The 15487-nt window shown below is 50.7% G+C and overlaps 1 long non-coding RNA gene across 3 annotated transcripts in view; it reads right to left on the bottom strand.

The window, feature by feature from the left end:
• Positions 1–15487, bottom strand: part of LOC134947981 (uncharacterized) — an 83012-nt gene that overhangs the window by 43309 nt on the left and 24216 nt on the right. For all 3 annotated transcript variants that reach the window (XR_010182893.1, XR_010182892.1, XR_010182894.1), the window contains exon 3: positions 10791–10904. This is a non-coding gene — a long non-coding RNA (uncharacterized LOC134947981). The remainder of the gene's footprint in view (positions 1–10790; positions 10905–15487) is intronic.

Raw genomic sequence — 15487 nt, 5'->3', positions numbered from 1 at the left:
TGCGATTGTCAAGGGGGCGTAGGCCTTTGTGAGGGCATGCAGAGTGGCCGCAGGGCACAATGAATAACATAGTGTATTATATACTGCTAGTGTCTGCATTATGAAGTACCAGATGAGTAACAGCAATGCACTGTAGATAAGATACCAAGGTGCTGTGGCCACAGGTAGCAGAGCCGCTTATACACACAATGGCCACAGGTAGCAGAGCCGCTTATACACACAATGGCCACAAGTAGCAGAGCCGCTTATACACACATTACCCACAGGTAGCAGAGGCGCTTATACACACAGTGGCCACAGGTAGCAGAGCCGCTTATACATACAATGGCCACAGGTAGCAGAGCCGCTTATACACACAATACCCACAGGTAGCAGAACCGCTTATACACACAATACCCACAGGTAGCAGAGCCGCTTATACACACATTACCCACAGGTAGCAGAACCGCTTATACACACAATACCCACAGGGGGCAGAGGCGATTATGCACACAGTGCCCACAGGTAGCAGAGCCGCTTATACACATAATACCCCCAGGTAGCAGAGGCGCTTATACACACAGTGCCCACAGGTAGCAGAGGCGCTTATACACACAATACCCACAGGTAGCAGAGGCACTTATACACACAGTGCCCACAGGTAGCAGAGGGGCTTATACACACAATGGGCACAGGTAGCAGAGCCACATGTACACACATTACCCACAGGTAGCAGAACCGCTTATACACACAATACCCACAGGGGGCAGAGACGTTTATACACACAGTGCCCACAGGTAGCAGAGCCGCTTATACACACAATACCCCCAGGTAGCAGAGGCGCTTATACACAGTGCCCACAGGTAGCAGAGGTGCTTATACACACAATGGGCACAGGTAGCACAGCCACGTGTACACACAATACCCACAGGTAGCAGAGCGGCGTATACACACAATACCCACAGGTAGCAAAGCCGCTTATACACACAGTGCCCACAGGTAGCAGAGCCGCTTATACACACAGTGTGCACAGGTAGCAGCGCCACTTATACACAATGGGCACAGGTAGCAGAATTGCTTATACACATAATGGCCACAGTATTAGTGTTTCTCACTAATCCAATGTCCATTGGTAGCAACTATACTCACAAAAGTTTGGGGGGTTTGGAAAGGGGGTGGGTTCAGTGAGGTTCCTATCCATGCGGCTGATCAGCCCGATTCAGGGGATCACTTGTAGCGGCTGTGGATGGTGTCCGAGGTGCTACGTGTGGTGGAGGGGTGGGTGTGGGGGGGGTCCAGAGGTGTTGTGGGTGGCGGAGGGGTGGTGCAGGGGCACGGATGGCGGAAAGGATGCAGAGGTGCTGTGGGTGAGGGAGGGGTAGGTGTAGAGGGGGCGCGGATGGGGAGTGTAGTTGCTGTTGGTGGGGGAGGGGTGGGTGCGGGGGACTGTGGATGAAGGAGGGGGTATGGAGGTGATGTGTGTGTGGGAGGGGCGATATAGGGGTGTGCGTTTGGAGGTGCAGGGGGGGTGAGCTTAGGTGATGGGTTTCAGAAGTGCTGTGGGTGGGGGAGGTGTGGGATGGCACGGATGGGGGATGTAGATGTTGTGGATGGGGGAGGGGTGGATGCGGGGGAGCTGTGGATGGGGGAGGGACTCCGGAGGTGGTTCGGGTGGTGGTCCAGAGGTGTTGCGGGTGGGGGAGGGGCAGGTGTGGGAGGTCCGCAGATGTGGAGGGTGTCTGTAGATAATGCGGGTGGGTAGGTGCTGTGGTTGTGGGAGTGGCGGGGGTGTTGCAGGTGGGGTAGGTGATCTGGATGGGGTAGGTGATGTGGATGTGCGGTAGCCAGGGGAGAGGCGGGTGCGGGGATGGCACAGATGGGGGAGGGGGTCCGTGGGCGCTGTGGATGAGTGAGGGGTGGGTGCGGGGTTACGGCGGTTGTGGTGGGCCAGGTGTGCTGCTGCGGTGGGTGGGGGAGGGTGCCGGTGCAGGGATACCGCGGTTTGGGTAGGGCGGTTGGTGCAGCTGCGGCGGGTAGGGGAGGGGCAGGGGAGGGGGTGCGGCAGTGGGGAAGGAGCGGGTGTGGGGATGCTGCGGGTGGGGTGCCAGGGGTGGGGGGGTATGAGGGGGTGTGGATTGGGTCTGTAGATGCTGCTGGTGGTGGAGGGGCAGGTGCAGGAGGCTGTGGATAAAGGAGGGGGTCTGGAGGTGCTGTGTGTGGGGGAGGGGCGATGTAGGGGGAGGTAGGGTTGCAGAGGGGGAGGTTGGGTGATGGTTTGTAGAAGTGCTGGGGGTGGGAGAGGTGTCTATAGATGGTGGGGGAGGGGCCGGAGGTGCTGTGGGTGGGGGAGTGGTGGCTGTGGGGGTGTGGTGGGGTTCTGGATGCGCCGCGGGCATGGGAGGTGGGTGCGGGGATGGGGCGGATGGGGGAGGGGATCAGAGGGCGCTGTGGGTTGGTGAAGGACTGGTGCGGGGTTAACACAGTTGGGGAGGGCCGGCTGTGGTGGTGTTGCAGGTGGTGGAGGAACAGGTGCGTGGGTGTTGGGGGGGGGAGGGGCGGGTGCAGGGGTGCTGTGGGTGGGGGAGGGGGCCATTTGGCGGGTGGTGCGGTTGGGTGGGAGGTGGGTGTGAGGGTGCCACGATTGCGGGGGCGGGTGGTGCTGCAGGAAGGGGAGGGGTGGGGGTGCGGGAGCAGGGGTCCTGTGCATAGGGGAGGGGCGGGGTGCCATGGGTGGGGGGTTGGGAGAAGGGGTGATATGGGTGTGGGAGGGGTAATGGGAGAAGCTGGTGTGGGAGTGCCGTGGGTGGGGGAGGGAGGGGCTGCGGGTGGGAGTGTGGTGCCATGGGTGTGGGGACGGGTGCGGGGGGCAGGGACGGGTGCAGTAGTGCTGCGGTTGGGGTGTGGGAGGCAGCTGCGGGGGTTTCCGAGGGTTGGCACGGGTGGGGGTGCGGGAGCAGGGGTGTTGCGGATGGGGGAGGGGCGGGTGCAGGAGGGGCAGTTGCGGTGGTGGTGCGGGTGGGGTGGAGGGGTGTAGCGGGGGAGAGGTGGGTATGGGGGTGGAGTGGGGGAGGGGCAGGGGTGCCGCGGGTGGGGGCAGTTTGCCAGGGTGGTGCGGTTGGGGGTGGGTGGGTGTGAGGGTGCTATGGTTGCAGGGGCGGGTGGGGGGGTGCTGCAAGTAGGGGAGGGGTGGGGGTGCGGGAGCAGGGGTGCTGTGCGTAGTGGAGGGGCGGGGTGCCATGGGTGGGGAGTTGGGAGCAGGGGTGATGTGGGTTTGGGAGGGTTGGGGGGGCTGTGGGAGAAGCTGGTGTGCGAGTGCCGTGGGTGGGGGTGGGGGGGGGTTATGGGCGTGGGGGCGTTGTGCCATGGGTGGGGGACAGGTGTGGGGGGGCAGTGGCGGGTGCAGTGGTGGTGCGGATGGGGGGTGGAAGGCGGCTGCGGGGGTTCCGAGGGTTGGGGGGGTGGCGTGGGTGGGGGAGGGGGTGCAGGAGCAGGGGTGTTGCGGATGGGGAGGGGTGGGTACAGGAGGGGCAGATGCGGTGGTGGTGCGGGTGGAGTGGAGGATGCAGGGGTGTAGCGGAGGGAGAGGTGGGTATGGGGACGGAGTGGGGGGTGCCACGGGTGGGGGAGGGGGCGGTTTGCCGGTGTGGTGCATTTGGGGGGGTGGTGGGTTTGAAGGTGCTACGGTTGCAGGGGCGGGTGCTACAGGTAGGGGAGGGGTGGGGGTGCGGGAGCAGGGGTGCTGTGCGTAGGGGAGGGGCAGGGGTTCCATGCGTGGGGGGTTGGGAGCAGGGGTGATGTGGGTGTGGGAGGGCTGTGGGAGAAGCTGGTGTGGGAGTGCTGTGGATGGGGGAGGGGGGGTGCTGGGGGTGGGGGCGTGGTGCCATGGGTGGGGGGACAGGTGCGGAGGGGGGGCAGGGGCTGGATCAGTGGTGGTGCAGTTAGGCGGTTGGAGGCAGCTGCGGGGGTTCCGAGGGTTAGGGGGGGTGCGGGGGGGGGAGGGGTGGATGCAGGAGGGGCAGATGCGGTGGTGGTGCGGGTTGGGTGAAAGGTGCAGCGGGGGGGAGAGGTGGGTATGGGGGATGGGCAGGGTTGCAGCGGGTGGTTGAGGGGCGGGGAGTGCTGCAGGTGTGGGAGCTACGGGTGGGGGCGGGAGTGCCGCGGGTGGGAGCGGATGTGGGGGATGCGTTGGGTGCTGCAGGGGGGGCAGCGGGTGTTGGTTCTGTGGGTGGGGGAGGGGGCAGAGTGCCACGGGTGGTGGGTGGGTGCCGCGGATGGGTGGTGCGGGTGTTGGTGCTGCGGCTGGGGGAGGGGGTGGAGTGCCACGGGTGGTGGGTGGATGCGATGGGTGTTTGTGCTACGGGTGGGGGAGGGGGCGGGAGTGCCGCGGGTGGATGCCGCGGATGTTGGTGCTGCGGGAGGGGGAGAGGGCGGGAGTGTCGCAGGTGGGGGGCAGATGAGGGTGGTTGCCGCGGGTGGGAGGGGGGGGCGAGTGCGGCTGTCAGTGTTCAGCATGTCCCCCTGACTCAGCGGCAGCCGCAAGACTGTGAGGCGGGTAGTGTGAGTTCTGCTCACAGTCAGCGGCTGCGGTGTCACCAGGGAGTGTACGGGGAGAAGGGAGACAGGGGACTGGGCGGAGATGGGGAGGGGACTGGGCGGACCGAGGGAGGGGACTGTTCCTGGCCAGATCTGTGCCTGTGACTCCGCCCAGCGTTTCGGCCAGGCACAGAATCACAGACTTGGGCTAATATATAAGAGATATATATATATATATATATATATATATATATATATATATATCAATAGTTATGTAAATTTGAGACGTCTAAATGTAAGTAAATATGAATCCATGGTACTTGGTGTTACCTGAGGAGCACCCGTGACAGAGACGGTAAAAAGTGACAGGAGCATTTTTGTAGAGCCTCATACCCCCAGCACAGTACAAATCCACCGAGATATCAACCCACAGACAAGGCACCTAAGGGCACATTGCAGTACTCAATGACTGTCACATAATTATAATGTTTTCTAGTCTTACTAGTTGGAGGAAACTGTGTTTTGTAGCACGTGTACAGAGCTCTCTGTTTACACGGCCAAGCAATTTAGTATTCATATTAAATTCTTTAATTTTCTGTTTGTGAATTTTCTGTTACATCTAAAGGCACAGTCTTGTATTGTAATTTATTAATAAAATATATAACAACCTGGTGCTGTAAAATAAAGATCACCCTAATAAAATAAAAAAAATGACAATTTCACTAATTAGCACAATAAATAAAACTTGCCATTCCCCTTTTTCTTCTTGCTGGGCTGCAGAAGGATTGTGGTTTTCATGGCAACTAAAGTCTGGGGAACCCATTGACCAAGGCAGAAGGTAAAACCCCCTGGGATATCCATGAATACACCATTCAGGATATCAATGTGTGTCTCAGACGAAAAGGAGGAGACACACCAGTGCTTATAAAAAGAGAGCCATTTGGTGGGCCTGAAAAAGAGCAGTTCCTGGTTAATTAGGCAGTGTGACTCAGCAGCTCTGACAGTTGGACCAGTCATTGAGGGTCAGAGGCTGGCCATAGTCCAGTGGAGATTACCACTTATTCTTACACAGCCACGGTAGGGATGGCCATCGTATTGTCTCCCATCAATGGTTTACTTCAATTGCAGGAAACCATCAGCCCATCAGTGAGGGCGCTGAAGACAGGACTAGGTAGGCTGCAGGCTTATCAAAGAATGAGGTGGAGATTCATGGGTAACATTGGGGGGCCTCATGCCCCCAGCACCAGGGATGGGGAAAAAAACATTGCCATCTGGTTCTGCTATTGATGGCAAACCATTGACCATTGGTGGAAAGCCATCAATAGTTGTTGCCTGGTCAGTCTTGCTGAGACCTGTAGGATGCCTGTAAAAAACAATATTTACTGTCACCAGGTGTGCAGGGATGAGGTTGCTGCTCAGGAGGGGACCCCATTTTGTTGTTGGGGCCCCTACTTTCTAAGGAATTGCAGTCCCAGGTTGACCAGACGGGGCTGGTTAATGTGATGGCAGGGGGCCAGTGCCTCCCAAGAAATTGACCTATCCACACATCACTGCAGTGTGCATGATCCAGAGCCTAGCATATGCAGCTATGGGTGATGCAGAGTAATACACAGTTCAGTCACAACTCCACCAAAGAATTTAGTGGTAATGTTGCAGGTGATCTAAGAGCTATCAGAGTTGTGTGCACCTGTGGTTATACATATCTTATGCAGGGACATTTTAATGTACAGTATGGGCACGCTAGGCAGCTGCACAGGGCTCAATGATTCAGGGGGTCTTTAAGCACAGGCTTGGAGCATTTTCCAGACGAATGGCTGTCAGCATGCTGATTGGTGGATGGCTGGAGCTATCCACCAATCGCAGTGCAGCATTCTCTACATGCCTTCCAGCCTGCAGCCAGATGGTCAAGGGCTGTCAGCATGCTGATTGGTGTATAGCTGAAGCTATCCACCAATCAAAGTGCTGGCAGCCATTGACGGTATAGAACGGAAGCATGTGCAGAGATAGCGCGGGACTGCACGAGGGGTAAGTTATGTTTTTTTTTTCTTTTTTTAAATGTATTCCCATTAATGGGTGGGTAGGTGCCCCAGTGAATTGTTTTGCACACGGTCTACAGTACAATGCTGTTCAGCCAACCCAGGTCTTGTGCATCAAGGTTAGGGCTAGTTGATGATAATGATGGCTATGAAACCATGCATAGGTCCTAATTCAGACCTGATGGCTCCTCTGCGATTTTGCAGAGGGCTGCGATCAGATAGCCGCCGCCCATAGAGAGTGAAACCCGCCCTGTGCAAGTGTGTGAATGCATGCGTACACTGTGTGAAAACTTAACCAGACAGCGGACATCTGCAAATCCATTCGCATCTCACTCACCATCTAATGGTTTTTCCATTCTGTGCGTAGCCCAGGACTTACTCCTATAGTGCGATGAGAACAGGCTGATCCGGGCCGGAGCTGACGTCACACACCCTCCTAGAAAACGATTGGGCACTCCCAGAAAATGGTCACTTACCCCCCCCCCCCCCAATGCCCGCTTCCTGTCAATCAACTTGCATATGCCTAGCGATCAAAATTTTCGCACAATTCTTTCAATGTTTGGCCTCGCACATGCGTATTGTGATCCATACACATGCACAGTCGATCGATAATTGCCCGTCATGCAAAATCACACAACAGTGATCAGGTCTGAATTAGGCCCATAGTTGCATTCAGATGGGCGGTTTGGCCAAAGAGCACCGCATACCGTACAACTGAATATCCACATTTAGCTCTATGTAGATGCAATGTAGAAGCAATTACAACTGACTTGCACCATACTTTGCCTCGGCCTCATTGTCCTGAAAGTGTCTAAATAATTTGTGTCACCTATTTAGACATCTGGCAGAAAACACTTATTGCTCCCGATCTCAGTAGCAGATCTTGCGACGGGCAAGCAGGATTTTAGCCCATGGTGCCGCTGTCCCAAGGGCGCCGCCGCCGTGGCAAGATCCGCTACAGGTCCTCTCCACGAAGAGAAACTAGATGCTACCTCTAGATTCCCTTCATAGAGAGGAACTTTCCCATAAGCCCATGCGGTGCGCTATGATGTCATCGTGCACCGCACGGCATTGTGGGAGTGGCCATAGACACTAGAGGTCATAATTGACCTCTAGTGTCTGTGCGGTGATATGGGACGTCTCTCCCATAGATCTGAGGAGCAGCGCCGGCGGCTGGAGATGGAGGACAGCAGCAGCAGTCAGGAAGCAGTGATGGTGAGTATTTTTTTAAATTATTATTATTTTTAGGTAATCAGCGCTACAGGGGGCACAGCTACTAGAGGCACAGCTCCTGGGGCACAGCTACAGGGGGCACATACTGGGGGCACAAGAGGGCATAACTGTGCCTACGCCTCTATCCCATGAAGCCGCACACTCACCCAACTTTATGGGGGGGCGCCAGCGGGAAACTTTCGCCCTGGGCGCCACAAGGTCTAGAACCAGCCCTGCCCGATCTGACACGTCTGTGACATCTGCTTTAAACTCTGGAATAGTCCAAGGGCAGAATTCCTTCTTTTTTTTCTTTCTTTTTTTTTTACCAAAAATGCACTAAATACAGTAATTCTGAATTTCAGCTTTCACAATTTCTATTCAGGACTCATGATTCCTGACTTCTGTATGTGTAAAAACTCTGCCCTTTTGACAAAAGGAACTGAGAAATTTAATTTGTGAACCGTTTGTGTGTTTTTAATTTAAACCGCCCAGACGACTCTAATTTAGTTGTGTTTGTACTCATTTCCATTGTGCGTCACTGATGTTAGAAAGCCATTGACTACCCTGACAAGAAATCTTTGCATTCTAGATTCTTCTTCTGTCAAACTCGATCTAAATCACCTTTTCTTCCTCTATCAGAGCACGCAACAGATGGCGAGTTCTATCAATATTTACCCCTAAAGCAAAGATTAACTTCTCCATATCTGTACTTTGGTAGAAAACGCAGACAAAGGAATTGATAATGTGTGCGGTAAATCTGCTGGAAATTATTACCTCTTAGTTCAGAAGCCTGGAGATACGACAATGCACTAGAGAGTTGGTAACGCAGGTGTTCAGGGATATCTTTGCATATTTAACAGATGCTAAGTGTATAAAAATACTTTTCAAAACTTTGAACTAATGGCTGTTTTGTAGATAAGCATCGAAGAAGATAAATGAAAACATTCTTCTGCCACAATATTCACAGCGGCAGCTCTTCCTTATAGCTCCCCGATAAACAGTTCTTCAATGTTGACTTTTAAGTGTGTATTAAAATAACAATTTGATGTTGCATCAGGGCTGGGGGATGGGTGTATAATACTGCCCTTTTGGGCATGAGCAGCAGCCCATCTCTTATGGTGGTTTTAGGCTCCATGAATATGGTGGAATTTCTGCTTTAAAAGATTGTCATTTGGCTCTCTGTATACACATGTAACTTATGGATCTCCAGATATTTTGGTAAAACTACCTAACGCTTGCCCTCTTTGGGTTGATATCAGGAGACCGGCGTTGGGGATCCCGGAGGTCACCTTACCGACCCTGGGATCCCAGTCGCCAGATTGCCGGTGGGGGCAGCACAAGGAAGCCCCTTGCGGGCTCACTGCGCCCACCAGGCAGGGGGCTCGGTGGCTCGATACGCTTGCCACAGGTTCTATATCCACTCTTTGGGTGTCGTGTCCTGTTAGTCAGCATGCCGATGGCCAGAGACCGGGATTCCGGCATCCATATAGTGACTGTCGGGATCCCGACTGCTGGCCACATGACTACATCCCGTCCTCTGGAAGGATATTCTGTGCTTTGTTATTCCACACACTGAAGAGCCAGAGGTTTTGATAGAGGAGAAGATGCATTGATTAAAGTCTACCTACTTTGTGGCATACATTTGCTTTGCTGGAGCAGAGAGGGCAACAAAAATATCTCAGAACTTGGCCCACTCATGTTTTTGAGTCCCCTATCCCTCCCTAGCATGTACAGGCTGGTCACCCACCCTGGTCTCTCCTGCCTCATCCCCGCCTATGTCTTTCAGCCATTTATCCCCGTGTCTCTCCAGCCTTGTACTTGCCTGTATCCTCGCCTGTGTCTCTCCAGCCTCATGCCCCCTGTATCTCTCCAGCCTCACCACCCCGCTTCTCCAGACTCATCCCTGCCTGTGTCTCTCAGCTTTACATCCCTGTATCTCTCCAGTCTCACCACTCCATATCTCCAGCCTCATCCTTGCCTATGTCTTTCAGCCATTTATCCCCGTGTCTCTCCAGCCTTGTACTTGCCTGTATCCTCGCCTGTGTCTCTCCAGCCTCATGCCCCCTGTATCTCTCCAGCCTCACCACCCCGCTTCTCCAGACTCATCCCTGCCTGTGTCTCTCAGCTTTACATCCCTGTATCTCTCCAGTCTCACCACTCCATATCTCCAGCCTCATCCCCGCCTATGTCTTTCAGCCATTTATCCCCGTGTCTCTCCAGCCTTGTACTTGCCTGTATCCTCGCCATTGTCTCTCCAGCCTCATGCCCCCTGTATATCTCCAGCCTCACCAACCCGCTTCTCCAGGCTCATCCCTGCCTGTGTCTCTCAGCTTTACATCCCTTTATCTCTCCAATCTCACCACTCCATATCTCCAGCCTCATCCTTGCCTATGTCTTTCAGCCATTTATCCCCGTGTCTCTCAAGCCTTGTACTTGCCTGTATCCTCGCCATTGTCTCTCCAGCCTCATGCACCCTGTATCTCTCCAGCCTCACCAACCCGCTTCTCCAGGCTCATCCCTGCCTGTGTCTCTCAGCTTTACATCCCTTTATCTCTCCAATCTCACCACTCCATATCTCCAGCCTCATCCTTGCCTATGTCTTTCAGCCATTTATCCCCGTGTCTCTCAAGCCTTGTACTTGCCTGTATCCTCGCCATTGTCTCTCCAGCCTCATGCACCCTGTATCTCTCCAGCCTCACCAACCCGCTTCTCCAGGCTCATCCCTGCCTGTGTCTCTCAGCTTTACATCCCTTTATCTCTCCAATCTCACCACTCCATATCTACAGCCTCATCCCCACCTGTGTCTTGCAGCCATTTATCCCCGTGTCTCTCAAGCCTTGTACTTGCCTGTATCCTCACCTGTGTCTCTCCAGCCTCATGCCCCCTGTATCTCTCCAATCTCACCACCCCGTCTCTACAGGCTCATCCCCACCTGTGTCTTTCAGCCTTACATTCCTGTGTCTCTCCAGCCTCATCCCCACCTGTGCCTTTCAGTCTTATATCCCCGTGTCTCTCCATCATTGTACTTACCTGTGTCTCTCCAGTCTTATATCCCTGTGTCTCTCCTGCCTCATCATTGTCTGTGTCTCTCCAGCCTTGTCCTCATCTGTGTCTCTCCGCTATTTCTCTACTGCACCATCCTCCCTATGGTTGGAGAATTATCAGAGCTTGTAAAGATAGAAAGTGAGGAGAGAACGCACCAATCAATCTGCTCCCTAAAGAGCAGGGAACAGCCCTAAAAATATATCCACCCCACCTCTTAATGTTATTACAAGAACCTCTCACTGCAAATAAAATGGCATGCTATTATTGCACTACACCACGGGACAAGGATAATTGTACTACACCCTGTAACAAGGGTTATTGCACTGCACCAGTAAACAAGTATTTGAATGTTTAACTTAAAAACTGGCACATTCATTATGCTCTAGCCTAAATACTGTACCTTTTTTCTCAAGCGCACCATGTACCTGAAACGTTTGCACTTCATTGCACTCCATGGTATTCTCTCCAAAGCAAATACATAATTCACTCTCCCTGCAACCCACCCCTCTGTACACATTGCAGCCTCAGTTATCCACTCACCTCTTATTAACACTCATGAGCTTTTTACTTATCTTTCTACGTTGACAATAACGTCCACAACCTGTCACTATAAAAATCATTCACAAGCTCCTACAATTATATTTATCTCTCTCCTGCTTCTATTAGCTGGTGACATTTCACCAAATCCAGGACCCAAACAATTACCCCACTCACATTAACATCACATGTCTCCCATCACCTTCCAAATCACTAAAATGAGGCTTATGGAATGCATGCTCTATTTGTAACAAATTAGCATCCATTCATGACCTTTTCATATCTAACCACTTCAACCTGCTGGCTCACACAATCAGACATGGCCTCCACTGCAGCACTGTCACACGGTGGTCTCCACTTTACGCACACCTCCAGGCCTGGTAACAGTAAAGGTGGTGGGTTTGGATTATTACTATCCCAATCTTTCGCATACACAGTTCTACCACAGATTCCATCACTCACATTTACATCATTTGAAAAAAACACTGCTGCTCCTCTGATTCAGGCGATTAGTAGAATATAAATGCTGAATTCCGGTTTATAGCACTTGAGGCTCATCCTTAATCACTTGCCTGGCATGGTGGCATCAGATGTGACAACACCAGGCTGGGCTTTCCTTGACTTGGTTGTATTTGATGAAACCAGTCCGAAAGCCCACTGAGTGGTTGCTGGAAGAGAATCTTCCAGTGTCTGCTGCTTTCATAGGTATCTCACGGTTCCCCTGCTTCCTGTTTCCTTCCCCTTAGTGCCTACCTTGGTCCCGATCACTGTTGTAATAGAAGCCTTACTTTCCCTGTGTACCATTTCACTGTGCTCCTCTCTACACTACAGCTGCCGGGGAAAAGAAAGTTTGTGATGGTTCCAATTATTGATGGTCTGATATCATTACCATGGATGTTTGATTTTTTTTTTTTACTTTTTTTTTGAGGGGGGATAATATTGTGTTGGACATGTTATAAATAGATATTCTTAAGCTAATTCCATCATTAAAAAAATTACAATTTCTGAGCTGTTTTTAAAAACATTGGCCAATTAAGTGGTTAACTATTATTATTATTATTATTACAGGGTAGATAAACATAGCTACATCAGCAGGCAACACTGAAATAAGTATCCGAGGGATCCGATGCCTTCGAAGGAAGTATGGAGTAGAAGAAGGTTTAAGTAAGAGAAGGAAAGGCATACGAGGGAAGAGGGCCCTGCTCGTTAGAACTTACATTCTAAGGGGGAGGGGCAGACAGACAGAAGTGACACAGATGGGGTAGACAGTGAGAGTGGAACAAAGGGTTACGATGAGAGTTGGCTGGGTTTGGTTATAGCCTTAAACCATAGATCTATCTATTTATATGTGTCAACTTTGACTCACCAGCTGAAATTTCAGACTGGCAGAGCATGATGAGACTAGTAGTTCCACAGTGGCTGAAGTGCTGGGGCCAACCAGGAGCAAAAGGTTGCTTCTTTTCTTAAAAATACGGAATATCATAGTCACAGTGTATCATATGTTTTTATGCTATTTCTTCATTGACTTTGTATCCAGCAGCTCATCCCACAAACTCCAGCAAACTGGAAGATATTTTTGGTTACTTGGACTGGAGATAAATGAAAGCAGTATTTTAATGGCATCAGGGTTTTGTACACCTATAATTGATCTCACTCAAGGTCATAAAAAAGTAAAATATCACTTTCTAACTTTTAATTGGCTTGCTTCCTCTTTTAGCAAATTTCACAGATCTGTTCTTCATAGCGCATTCAGTACAACATCGGTGAGTTCTTTATTTGATATTTTCTTGCCTTGAGCGAGAAGATGTAACATCTGGAGAAACAGAAGATTCATAAACAGACTTTTTTCTCTTCCATCGGTATCATGAGTTAATTTACTGTAGTGAATGGTGTTAATTTTTTCCAGGGCTACTTCTTTGCCATAGGCCACCATTAGTAATTCTCTTTCCTCTTGCAGATGCATCTGCTGAACACATCTGGTCTGGTACTTTATTTATCTTACGCCTTTGTTGTAACACTCTACAGCTCTAATAAGTGTATAATAAATGGTGTCCTACAGTACTATGTGGAAGTTCGGTTACCCAAAAGGTACTCGGGCGCTTTAGGTATTGAGTTCTTCACCAAGCAGCAGCCCCAAATTAGAGGGGAGTCGCCCCCACAAGATAAACAAAAAAAGCAAGTTGGAGGCTGCGCTAAATTTGTGTAATATAACAACAATAATAATTCGTCTAATATTTGCACAATTTAATAATAAAAAATAATAACACTAAAATGCTGTGGTGAATACACCATAAAATACATGCAACATGAATGCAGATTTATAAAAACATACAATTGAAGTGATAAGCGTTTAGAGGGTTACCCAGATTGCCAGGAATTGGAAGAAGATTTAGAGATGGAAAGTCCGTTCCAAAATGATCCCCCGAATTGGTCAGAGTCCAGTATATATAGGTATTTAGGAGGTAAGCAGTGTCCCATATAGTAACAAGTTACCGCTAGAGGTTATGGTGCTCCTGGATTTTGAATGATGAGCTCCTCATGCAGTGCGGTATGTAGAAATCATCGGTTCAGCTTGCTATTAAAGTCCTCCAAATATGAATGATGGTCTGGATCTTGGTGGGGGTGCTTCGGTCTTCCAACAAAGTGTATCTGGCTTGGGTCCCTGTGCAACTGACGCGTTTCGCTGCAATCAGCTAGCAGCTTTCCATCTCTAAATCTTCTTCCAATTCCTGGCAATCTGGGTAACCCTCTAAACGCTTATCACTTCAATTGTATGTTTTTATAAATCTGCATTCATGTTGCATGTATTTTATGGTGTATTCACCACAGCATTTTAGTGTTATTGTTTTTTTATTATTAAATTGTGCAAATATTAGACAAATTATTATTGTTGTTATATTACACAAATTTAGCGCAGCCTCCAACTTGTCCTACAGTACTATCCTGTAAGACAGACGCAAAGAATTTTATAGCCCCTTACTTCTTATTTTTGGCTTAGGTGTAGATGTATTAAAGGTTGGAGAGATTGGGGCATATTTATCACAACCCGCATCTTAGATGCGAATGGAATGTGATACATTTGTCCCAATCCGCACTGCGATAATTGAAGACAGCGCAGGTATGTATCAGTTGTGACGTACAGGGAGAGAGATTCTGAGAAAGCTCTGTCCCAGCAAATCCGGTTCCCACAAAACTCAGGGTATTTTTAGTGAAAAATATCCTGAGTGTGCGTCCAACCATGCGCAGCTACCACCGCCGCCAGGTACACCCCACCCTGCAGCCTCTTCCATTGTGATTATACTTACCGGCACTCAGGGACTGGTGATCAGTTGTCTGTGATGGCTGATCAGGAATACATACAATTTATCGATGACCAGGATCCCGGCTGTCATGATCCCAACAGCGGGATCACGGCCACCAGTATGCCAGCAGCGGGGCGAGTGGACACCCATAGAGGGAGAATAGCCTGTGGCGCCGGTATCCAGCGGTGGCACTTCACCACCTGTCGAGATTCTGTCGGCATTGTGTCAGCTGGGATCCCGACAGGCAGTCTGGTGATCGCCTCCCGCTGATCACACTTGATGGACCCCAGCACAGATTTCTCTGCCAGTGGGACTTGTCCGTACTCGCTTCAGAGACCCTTGGACACCGCCAGCCCCCCCCCCCCCCCCTGCCCCATCACCCCTAATGACTAATTCGTTATTTGGATGTTTTCTATTAGCTTATTTTTGCCAATAAATACATGCATTTTTGAGGTTAGAAAAAATGTAATGGCTTCAAATTGCCACAAAATCTACTTTTTGTTAGAATTGTGCACCCCAAATTTAATTGAAGCATTTATTTCAGCCAAAAATAATTGCTTTGGATTTTTTTTTTTTTACTTTAAAAGAAGCCGCCAATTCCCCCAAGCACCTTTTTTTCAAAAATTTATTTTTTTTGGCATTTTTCGTTTGAAAGTCAACGAAATTCAGAAGCTTTATACATTATTTTACTTTAACCCCCCCCACACACACACAAAGCAACCGTTTTATATCTTTTAAAAACATCTATTATCTTCCTTTTGCTCACTAGCATCCTTCTACAGTATATGATTCTGCTAATTGTCACTTTTCAGTCTCCACTTTTTCATCCACTTCCACATCTCG

This window comes from Pseudophryne corroboree, chromosome 8 (genome assembly GCF_028390025.1).
Source record: "Pseudophryne corroboree isolate aPseCor3 chromosome 8, aPseCor3.hap2, whole genome shotgun sequence".
NCBI classification, from domain to species: domain Eukaryota; kingdom Metazoa; phylum Chordata; class Amphibia; order Anura; family Myobatrachidae; genus Pseudophryne; species Pseudophryne corroboree.
The sequence above is the reverse complement of the archived record's forward strand: the minus strand, read 5'-3'. Positions and strand labels throughout refer to the sequence as shown.